This window comes from Mauremys reevesii, linkage group 3 (genome assembly GCF_016161935.1).
Source record: "Mauremys reevesii isolate NIE-2019 linkage group 3, ASM1616193v1, whole genome shotgun sequence".
NCBI classification, from domain to species: Eukaryota; Metazoa; Chordata; order Testudines; family Geoemydidae; genus Mauremys; species Mauremys reevesii.
The window spans coordinates 1,529,926-1,540,881 of record NC_052625.1 but is presented as its reverse complement, the minus strand read 5'-3'; the positions used below and the strand labels follow the sequence as shown (position 1 = coordinate 1,540,881).

The window sequence follows — 10,956 nt, the reverse complement described above, 5'->3', positions numbered from 1 at the left end:
CGGTTACCTTATTTTATTATTTTTGAGCACTCCTCCAAAATGTGCTAATTAAACAGAAATCATCAAGTCAATTAGAGAAACTCTCATTAAAGCAAAAAAAAAAAAACAGAAAAAAACCAAGCAGGAGAGATATGGCTGTGAGGCTCCCAGCCACATACAATAGCTGCCAAATTCATTAAATCAGCATCCTAGGAAGAAGCAATGTACATCTTCCCTTTGCAGCCCAGATTCCTAAAATACAACTTTCTAAGCACCAGAGTCACATTTCTTCCGTCTAAAGATCAAATAAAAACTACGCATTCACCTCGAGGAGGAGGGGAACCCACAGTAGCCGGGCCTGAATCTCAGAGCACCTTTTCCACTTGCGAGAGCCGAGATTTTCTTGTTTGTCCCAAAAAGGGCTTGATCCAAAGTGCATTTTAATCAATAGAAAGATTCCCATTGATTTCCGTGGGCTTTGAATCAGGCCCAAGACACCACAGTCCTATTTCTTTTCACTGGTATTTTAAAGATCTTTGGCTAGTTTATTTAAACCAATTGGGGACCTATAACTGGATAATGGACGGGCTTCAAAACCGTTAGACTCTTTCAGAGCATGAACCCAAGTCCACTGCAGTCTCTAAGGGTTTATTGGAATGGACTTTGGTTCAGGCCCTTAGGTTTTCCTTACACTTACTTGTGTTATTATTTTACTATAACAACTCAGCAATGGATGGCTGAGCAGTTAACTGGTAGCAGAGCCTGTCAGCCTGAGGTCTCTGCTCTGAACTGGTCTCCATTAGCAGTGACTGCAAGGCTGTGCAGTGGTCCCGGTGAAATGAACGGCTAGGAGGGAGAACAAAGATGTGACGTGACTTTCCCAAGATCACCCCCAGGTCAATGGCAGAACCGGAGTTTCCTGGGTCCTATGCCAGGACCCAATCCCCTGGACGGTGGGACTCTGACAGACTGACAATGTCCTGCACGATCTTGGACACACCTTATGGACTAAGATAAACTTTACTGAACGAAGTTAAACCTGATGGAACGAGGTTTACTACCTTTGGGGTCCAAGGTATTAACAATACACTGGTCTATGTGTTGTTGAGGGATTGTATATATCTCTAGAAAGGTAAACAGGAGAACAGCAGGGCGTGATTAGGCAAATTCACACAGGTTGCGACACCTCCAGAGAAACACTCCGCCCGGAGAGATCCACATATCCTGGTTCAGACGGGATTCTCCAGGCACCAGCCGACAAAGAAAGGCTGTTTATCCAAAAATCCTGGTTTTTAAACTGCCTCGGGGCTTCTTCCTGATCCAGCCCACAGACCGGACCCCGGGTTGGAAGGATGGGGCCTATTGAAGCCCCATATGACTGGGAGCTTGTTCTGAGCTGAAGCTGTGATGAACTTGAAACCACAAGGAAACCCTGGAGGTGGGGAGTGAAGGACTGCTCCAGCCAGAGCCCAAGGGGGTGATCTCTGGCAAGCTTTTGTCGGTTCTTTGCTTGGGTTTAACGCGGTTTCTCTGCAATGTTTTTCACCCTAAAAACGAAGTAGTCTGGCTTGGAAAGAGCCGTGTGTCCCATACATTATGTATGTACAGGGAGCACCATAGTTTGGTGCCAGGGCACTGCTGTTTGCACCCAGGAGCTGTTGTCTGAACAGGACAGGATTTGCTGGGGGTCCATTCAGCGTCCTCCTCGCTAGCAGGCCGTTCGTCTGTAGTTTTCCTGTTCCTGACAAACAAAACAAGAGAGATCATTGTTGCTGCTGACTGTGAGTGATCACACGTCTTCCTCCCCACACCAATACAGCAACTTGCCTCTGTGAGCAGTCAGACTGTGAGCCGTCTCTGAAAAGAAAGCAAGCAGGTGCACGGGGCAGGCTGGAATACCCCATCAGAAGGGAGAGAGACACGTGTCTCCACCCAGGAAAGGCAACAGCTGGGCTGCTGGAAGCCTGAGGGGAAATACAAGTGCAGCTGCCCTGCTCTGTGACAGATACAAGTAACTTCTGAGCTACCTTGTGATATAACACAAGATACTTTGAGTACAGTTAGACATCGAATAGAGCTGGGTTAATAATTTATAAGGAATAATTTAGTCAGCAAATGTCACCTCTTTTTCTGTCTGTGATCAAATATATTGGTTATTCACAATATTTTACCAGTTTATTTGCTGGTCTGTAGGTTGTTCATGAGCAGTTCACATCTGAAATTTAAGATCTTCATTTTAATTGGTCATAAAAGCTCACATGGTCTGTTTATGCTCCCTGACTGGATAAGCTTAACACTGAGACCCAGATTTCTTGTGAAAATACTCACGTTTACTCATTCAGAATTTAATAGTTGTTTAAAGTTTGCGGCGTCTGTGACTATCTCTGTCATTGCATTCATTGGCTGGTATGTCTGCAGAAAGGAGACACTAAAAAGGTACAAAAGAATCCATGTGAATTGGTTAAAAAATTCAAGCCAATATTCACGGTAGGTTTTTAATAGTATTCACCCATCTCAAGTGCTGAGTTTAACAGACCCTGTGTGGTCCAACTTGCTACAGTATCCATGGTGTTCCTGTATGACAGTCCAGGGCACACGTTCACGTCACTTTATGCAGCAGAATTACTGCAGTGAGTGACATCGTGTGACAAGACAGCAGCTTGAAAGTTAACCTGTCTCACCACTGTCATTAAAAACAAACTAGCTGCTGTGAAAACAAGAGCTTAGTGACAAAGTCAGCTGCTCACATGAGCGACCCAGCATCAATTCCAAACTGTCCAAAAGTTGGTGAATTCAGCAAAAATGTCCCGGGGAGACTGATTTCCAGGCTGGTAGAAGAAGTGTTGCACTGGGGACACGTGGTTATTTTTCTGGTAGCCAAGTCACTGACTGAGAAGGCAGTTTTATGTTTTCTTTTTGACCAAAGAGTGTTTTGGGGAGTGTTTGTTCCTGGTGACTCCACGTCGGAATCACTGGCTTTGATCATTCTTTGTCTCACTCAGATTGGCAACCCCCTGTCAAACTGCAGCAGGCTGTAAAGAGTTAAGGCCTTCCCTATTGCACTGTGACATGATCACATGTCTGAATCGTTCACTGCCCCTGCCTGATACACACTGGACATACACTGCATGGAAGTATTCATCGAATGACATTCAACAAAGTCAAGCAACCAGTTAATGGAAAATGAGGGGAAAACACCGTGTTGGGTTTTGCAATAACATTATCCTCCCTGTATGAATCAGACTGTACCTAAAACAAATGAGCAATGTCTAAGCTGGGCCAGTGTAAGTGATAGAGAACTTCTGGTGGTTTGGATGTTCACTTCGCATAAACCCTGAAACAACTGGATACGTCTCTGATGCTTATGAGGTCTCTTTTCTGCTGCCTTCTCTGCTTCTCTCTCTCCCCACTCCCAACCCAGCCACCCAACACCTGTCATTCTAGGTACTTACATAGGGTGACCAGACGTCCCGATTTTATAGCGACAGTCCTGATTTTTGGGTCTTTTTCTTATATAGGCTCCTTACCTCCACCCCCTGTCCAATTTTTCACACTTGCTGTCTGGTCACCCTATACTTACGTTGCCTCATCACTGTCGCATCTGAGCATCTTTCCTGAAGCACCCCACTCTGCATTCCTCTGACCCCTCCGACTTCCTTTCCCAGCCCCCACCTGGATGATATTCCAGTGGTAGGGCAGGTCTCAGGTCCGACCCTTTCTCCAGTGGACTCTGGCTGCCTGCCTGTAGCGGGGGTTCACCCGCTCCTGCCCTGAGGGGTTTAAAGACAGCCCGGGATCGGGCTGTGGCAGGGGAAAAGCTACTAGGCTGATTGGGAGGCAGCCTCAGCTGTGGCCATGCCCCAGTCAGGCCCAGCTGGCCCCTATAAGAGGCACTGAGCCAGAAGCCCAAACAGTCTCCCTCTGCTTGTAGTGAGAGAAGGGCCTGGCTGCAGGGACCTAAGCAAGACACTTAGACTGGGAGCAGGGCTGGGGAAGGGCCAGGGGAGCTAGGCGCTCTGGCCTTGGAAAGCCCCAGGCTGCAGGCCTGACTATAGGCCAAATAGATACAGGGTTGCAGGCGCAGCCTATGGCTAGGCAGAGGCAGCAGGTCCGAACCCCTTTGCCCGTGATGAGTGGCTGACACTGCAGTCTGCCCCGGTGAACGGGGGCTAGATGGAGACTGGGCAGTAGCCAAGACTGAGGTGAAGTGGGGATAGTGGGTGGGGGTTCCCCGGGGAGGGGGAGACCCAGAGCTGTGGGGGTACTGCCAGGGGGCAGCACCCAGTAAAGGGGCACCGGGGTCCTGGGGGGGACACGGGGGCCAAGCTGTGGCAGATCACCGGCCTGCAGAGGGCGCTCCGGGCTGGAAATTGAGCTAAGTCCCTGAGAGGCCAGCAGGAGGCGCCGCAGGGGTGAGTCTCACACTGCTACACCTCTGTTCATACCGGTATGTTGTGTGCTTCTGAGCTTCTCTAGGGGAAAGGGACCCACAATGCATTGCCCCCTCCAGCAAGCTTGCAAGGTTTGAACAAGCAGTGGCCCTGTAGATCGTGTAAAACATGTTGAGAGCCCAAGACCGATTTCAGCCTCCATAACAACACTCCCCTTATTCAAACCTAGAAATGGCAGAGGATTCAGGGAGGTCTGGGCGAGTTCTTACATTTCCAAAGCAGTTCATCCCTCTCTAATCAGCAGGCAGAGTATTCTGAGCCCGAACAGAATTATTTCTCCTTTAATTAGTCTCTCCGTTTGACATCTGTGTAACACACCATATGGTATAGATTTTTCAGGGGGGTGACCCTACAAGACTACACTTGAAGTGAAAAAAACTAACCTAATTAAAACTGAAATAGACCCATAAGCATATAGGCTATTCTAGCTCTCTCCCGAATTCACCCACACGGATCATGTCTTTTAAATGCAAAGTGATACTGAAATAAGAACAACACTTATTTTTGATTGTCTTTAAAGGACTAAATGCCTCCAAGTAAGGGCAGCTTTGATATGTTTCCTTTCTGAATGTGAATGAAAAATGGCTTTGCTATTTGTAGGAGACTGGGGACAAGGACTCCTGGGTTTATCCTCCTCTCTGCCACAGACTTACTGTCTGGCCTTGGGGAAGTCTCTTAACCTAGCTGTGCTCGGCTGACCCATCTATTGCATCACATCCCTTTCCCTGCGGACCTTAAGAGTTCCAGGGGGCTGGGGAGCTTCGGAGTTCTGCCCTTTGCAGTTGACAGTGTCTAGCTCTGGCCATCAAACACCTTGGAGACTAGGGCTGGTCTGAGACGCTCCATGGCAGTGGGAGTGGAGTTCACCATCTCTACAGCTCTGCGAGTGGGGACTCTGAGCGCCAGGGTCACCCCTGGAGGGCGCTTGCACACGATGTACAGAGGGGCGCGTGGTTGACACTCACAGGTGCAGTGCAGGAAGGAGGAAGTGGGGGGGCGCCACCAGAAGTGGGGTTCAGCGGAAAGCTGAGGGGCCTGGGAGCACACCTGGAGGGGCTGCTTGGGAAGCTCCGAAACTCCCTAAAATCTTCTGAGCTCCATCCCAGTCCATGCAGAGTTTACAGCTTCTGCGGTAATCAGGACCTGGGTTACAAGCCCCACAGACACAGGGCAGAGGTCCAGTGATCAGCAGCTGCCTCCGTGCCAGTTCCAGTACAGCTTACGGTCTCTGCTGTGGTCCACCAGGGAAGTGCAAATTGTGCCTGGAGAAACCAGACTTCAGAACACCTCGAAATAAAAACTGAAGGGGCCCATTGTGATAACTGGGCCTAACCCTTTACCTTCCCTGTGAGCTCAACTGCAAAAAGTGTGTGAAAGTTCATAAGAGATCACACTAACCTATAGTAATAACTGTTGCTGGGAAAAGGTACAAAAAGGAGACAGACTAAACTAGTCTAAACAAAAGGCCTACGGATACAACTCAGGGACTGTGTTAAGTTCATGCCTGGCAAACAAGAAAATGTGGGTCTGGAAATTAATGAATCAAAATTAGTGTGTCAGATATTAGGCCTAATTAGTGGATAAAGTAATGAAGGGATGGGCTATTCCACCCTTTTGACCCTTAGGATCAATACAGCAGACCCAGCCTGTTCCTTATTGCTGTATCATCCTTCACCATTCACTCCCAGCCCAGCTGATTTATCCTGCTCACACACGTTCACTGAGCCCCCGGATTTCTATAATGGACATATGCTGATGGATGTATACTGTCATTTCATATGTTGCTTACTAACGCCCCAAATTTGCAAAGACTTCTGCACATGCCTAACTGTGAGTGGTCACAAGAGACCAAGTACACTACTCAAAGCATGTAAAGTTAAGCACGTGTGTCTTTGCAGGATCGGGGCCTAAATCCAAAGTAAAGATTTTGAAAGGAATGTATTCTCAGGTTACAACCCTTTATCTCAGAGTCCACGAACATCTGATGATGTAACATGTTGTTAGAGCAATAGACTATTTTTATGAATCATTATGAATACTTTGTGGTGGGACAGAGTGACTTCGTTATTCACTGTACGTAGACCTGGTTGGAAAAAAGAACTATCACTTAATGAAAAAATGTTGGTTTTCTTTTTAAAAAATCCAAAATTCCCAAATTTTCACATTTTCAAAATCCAAAGCATTTCAACCAGAACTGTAGATGGCCAAAAAAATGGGGAAATCAGAGGGAAATGTGTCAAAATGTCATTGAACATTTTTTTAAAAATCACCCAACTAGAATGTATTTCTAGGTGTAAGTATATGTAGTGCTTGCAACTTTGTATCTTTAACTGTACAAATTATATGGTGTTGCAAGTAACGTATGTCGGGGTTGTCTGTAGTGAGTAATAGTTTCGTATATGTTAGTATTATAGTGTATTGGAAATGGCACCCTTGAACAGGAAATCAGTTTTTAGCATCTCCTAGTCATTCATTACGTCGGCTCAGGAACAGAAAGGCTCTGTAATTCCTCTGAATCATTTCTTGATTTTGTCCTTGTGTGATTCCAGTTCTAAGGGTTAATTTGATCAAGCCAGTTAGCCAGTAGTGTCATCAGCATGTAATCTTCCAAAGCTTCCTTCAATTGCTTCCAGAAAGCTAGTGCCTCTCTGCACAATCGGCTGTGGTACAAAGTATGCGTGCTGTGTTTTGATCAATGTATTCCTCATATGCTGGGCAAAATCCGCTTATGTCATTGGATGCAAATCTAGAGAAGCAATCTTCTTGAGTGTTCCATTGAGTGGCACGAGGAAGCCAAGGTATCAGTCCTCCTTTTTCTAACAACAAACCCTGGGGCTAATGGCAACTGCGGGAGAATGTTTGAACTTACACAATACGCCTGAGGGCTGTTTTAGGTTTTACTCTTTTCCCAGTGAGATTTAAGCAGAGGGCTACCTACCTGAACTGTCTTTCAACTTAGGATGACTTCACCTGAGACGTTCTCCCATTTTTTCCATTGTATTTTCACCGTCTGAGCAAATGACAAAGACCCCCCTGTTCAATTTTCTCTACATTCCTGGATTGCATCCTCAACTACCGGACATGATATTCTGCAGCCTCTTTTTCAGATGCAGAAATAATAGCATTAAGTGTGCATGTGCTTTTCCCTTTGTGGATGTTGGTAGCCATTATCAGGGCATTTCTCATGTTCAACCAACTATCTTGCATTAATGTCAATCCTGATTCATTTAGTTCTTCCTTTAATGTTTCCTCTGTTCCTTCATTTGCAGTATCTAATGGTGGGACCTGTGACTTTAAATTTGTCTGGAGGAGCATATCCAGGGCAAAGGACTTCTCCATTATTTCTTCAGACTGTTCATTTTTTCCTACATTGAAGTCCATATATTTAGCATAAAAGAAGGTTGCAACTTTCCTATCAAGCTCAAGTCTTTGCTTTGGCTGTTATTTTTATGGGATAATTGCCAGCTGATCTTTGCCATTTTTGGTTGCTGAAAATGAACAGAGTTGAATGGTGCTGATGTGGAGGGGCGGCTAGAAGACCTGGAATGGGAACTTAAAGTATTAGCACCATGGTGCTGCTGTTGCTAATGGTGACGATGAGATACAAAATGTTTCATGTTCAGATCATCAGATTCATCAGTGTTCCGCTCTTTCACGTCAGCAAAGTTCCATTCAGTGACACGTGATTTTGAAGAATCTGACGAAACAGATTTTCTCTACATTTGGAGATGAACACAGATCCTTTCTGTCTCCATTTTACATAAGAAGAATTATCTGTTTTCTTTATTTCGGTCCACTCGGTTGCTTGTTTCTTACCTCTTCCTTTAACATTAGGAACATTGAGTCAGACAAATTCCACCCCAGGTACTTGGTAATCATTAAACACCAATCACCCATTTGTAGTATTGGTCAGCAGCTTTCACATTCATCACAGTCAATATGGCAAACATACATCTAGAGAATCCAGTGCTTTGAAAACTGAGAAATAAATGAGCTAGACAACTATATAACCATCCATGTTATCCGATGCTCTGGCCAACTTCCTAAAGCTTCTAGAGTCTAGCAAACAAAGCCCTCCTAACAGTGTACTCCTCTACTTCCTCTTCTCTCTTCAGCATCCAATGACAACTGGTGCCACCCACTAGCCATCCATCCCCTCTCGCCAATCACCAGTGATTTCACCCATTCCGTTCTCCTTGCAGCTTCCTGGTATTTCTATAACTTTCTAATTATTACCTCGCAGGCGTAACAAGACACTTAATAGTTAATATGAGCAGAGAAATTGAAAGAGCCAAAGAACACCACTGAAACCCCGTGGGTTGGGGGTGGAGTTTCTGATAAACAGGCTGGAGAGGCCAGGGCAGAAGGGAGAGAGATGAGAACAGTGATCACAGAAAAATATCAGGGACTTACAATCCTCATCCTTGGAGTCTTCACTCAGGCAAAATGCCCACCTGCTGCCTGGAAGCTGTGTGTAAACAGGGACTCCATAGCTACTGAGGTAAAAGAGAGTGGGGAGGCATTTGTTCTTAACAGCCGCATCACACTGGGCTGCTCTGTGGTGTCACTGTCTAAGGTCTCGTGGCAGATCGTAAAAAAGGTCCTGACTGCACCATCGGGGGACAATGGTTATCCCTGTTCCTCTGTTGTGTGACACACAGTGCAGTCACACGGGGCCTGGGTTACCTCCATTAGACCGGTGACCCTCACACCTGAGTGGTTCAGGAGCCAAATTAGCGATCAGCATTACCCACAGCAGCATGGATTCATTGTTTCCATTACTACAGTGCTAGCGATTCATATTTAAACAGTATGACGGGGGAAATCTTTAGGTTTTATGTATTTATTATCCTCACAGCCAAATGACTGACCAAGTATCGTTATTTTATCAACTACAATTGGTTAATAACATAGTAAAAGCCTCCTGATTGGTTAATAGATGGGTTAATAATTAAATCACACCGGGTTTTAATATCATGTGCTGTAAAGAGCTGCATTAAAGAGCCACTTGTGGGTCATGCGCCTCAGCCTGGGTATCCCCGCACTGGACGGTCGACAGCTCCACCTTACTCTAGTTGTCACGACCCACAGATCTTGGACCCAGGTCCACAGGGGCGCTGGGAGCAACCACGCCCCAACCCTCTGCCTGGCAGCCTACTGGCTAGGGCTTACCTGGAATCCATGAAGCCCCGCCCCTGTGATATAGCTCCACCCATGAGGTATGATTGGCAGAGTCCCGGAGCAGGTGATTGGCCCACTGGCCCTACTTAAGCCAGCAGCAGGAACAGGACAGCTGAGCTCCACCCTGCTCTGGACTGTGTGTCTTGCGCCTCCTGCCTCTGCTGCTTGATTTTCTGGCCTCCTGACCCTTCTCGACTCCTGCCATCTGACTTGTGGATCCAAGGCTCCAGTTTATTTCCTGCCTCTGACCCCCTGCTATCCTGGTTCTGATCTCCCTATACCTGACTCTTGTCCCAGGACTGTGGGCTCCAACTCTGACTGCGAGGCCTGGCTGCCCATTATGCGGCTGTGACATAGTGTTGTGGAGAGTAACCACACTTGGATCATTTCAGGGAGTGTCCAGGAAAGTGCCCAAGAACTCCAGGGCCCTCCCCTCAATGGCCATGAATAATCCAGTGAAGAATGTGTTTGCATTGCCCAGAGCTGGGTGTTAGTACACTGTGTACACTCCCTTTCACAGAGAAACTGTGTCTTATACAAAACCACTACAGCATGAGTAGAGATCCACCGCTTGTAAGTCCACTGGGACCATTGTGACGATCTAGCCTGACCTCCTGCATAACACAGGCCAGAGAACTGCCCCAGTGAATCCGGCATCAAGCCCATGACTTCTGGCTGCGCTACAGTATCTCTTTTAGAAAGACGCCCAGTCTTGGTCTAAAGACTCCAAGTGATGAATGCACCACTTCTCTGTGTAAATTGTCCCACAGGTTCACCACCCTCTCTTAGGAATTTGTACCTTGTATCTATACACAAGTATCGCTGCCTTTGACCTATGAGCAGCAGCGTCTCAAGAACGGACTAGGGGCTATGAGGGTTACTTAGGTTTCTCCCTTCTAGGTGGCCACCCACACCCCATTATTTGCTCCCTTTTTAAACGATCCCTTCTCTGTTTCTTTAACCCGCAAAGGAAGATATAATGAGGAACCTATGTCACCAGTGCAGTCATGGAGTGCTCATTTGTGCAGCAAAGAAAATGTTGATGTTGGGGGGAGGGGAAACACAAGAAAAGCACAAAGTATGTGCAGCAGGCAGTGTGTCGCAGACCAGGGTAATGCTAGGGAGGCACCCTCCAGATATAACGTGAGAAAGAAGGCAATTATCCAACCAATCCCCAACACACCAGGAGCAGCTCCAGGGGAAAGAATGGCTGAGCCCTGCTGGTAATGAGGTTTTTCCACATGGGTAGATGCATTGATCGATAACAAACAATACCAGGCATCGTTTCTGAGCAGAGTGTTGGTTTTTTCCTGTAAAACAACAATTTTCCCCAAACTCTCTCATG

The 10,956-nt window shown here is 46.6% G+C and overlaps 1 long non-coding RNA gene across 1 annotated transcript; it reads right to left on the bottom strand.

The window, feature by feature from the left end:
- Window positions 1-1,055: 1,055 nt before the first annotated feature.
- On the bottom strand, window positions 1,056-8,919 carry LOC120401924. The gene is made up of 3 exons (XR_005596846.1): window positions 8,844-8,919; window positions 2,308-2,407; window positions 1,056-1,720 (listed from the first exon to the last, which is right to left on the bottom strand). It is a non-coding gene; the product is annotated as an uncharacterized LOC120401924 (long non-coding RNA).
- Window positions 8,920-10,956: the final 2,037 nt, after the last annotated feature.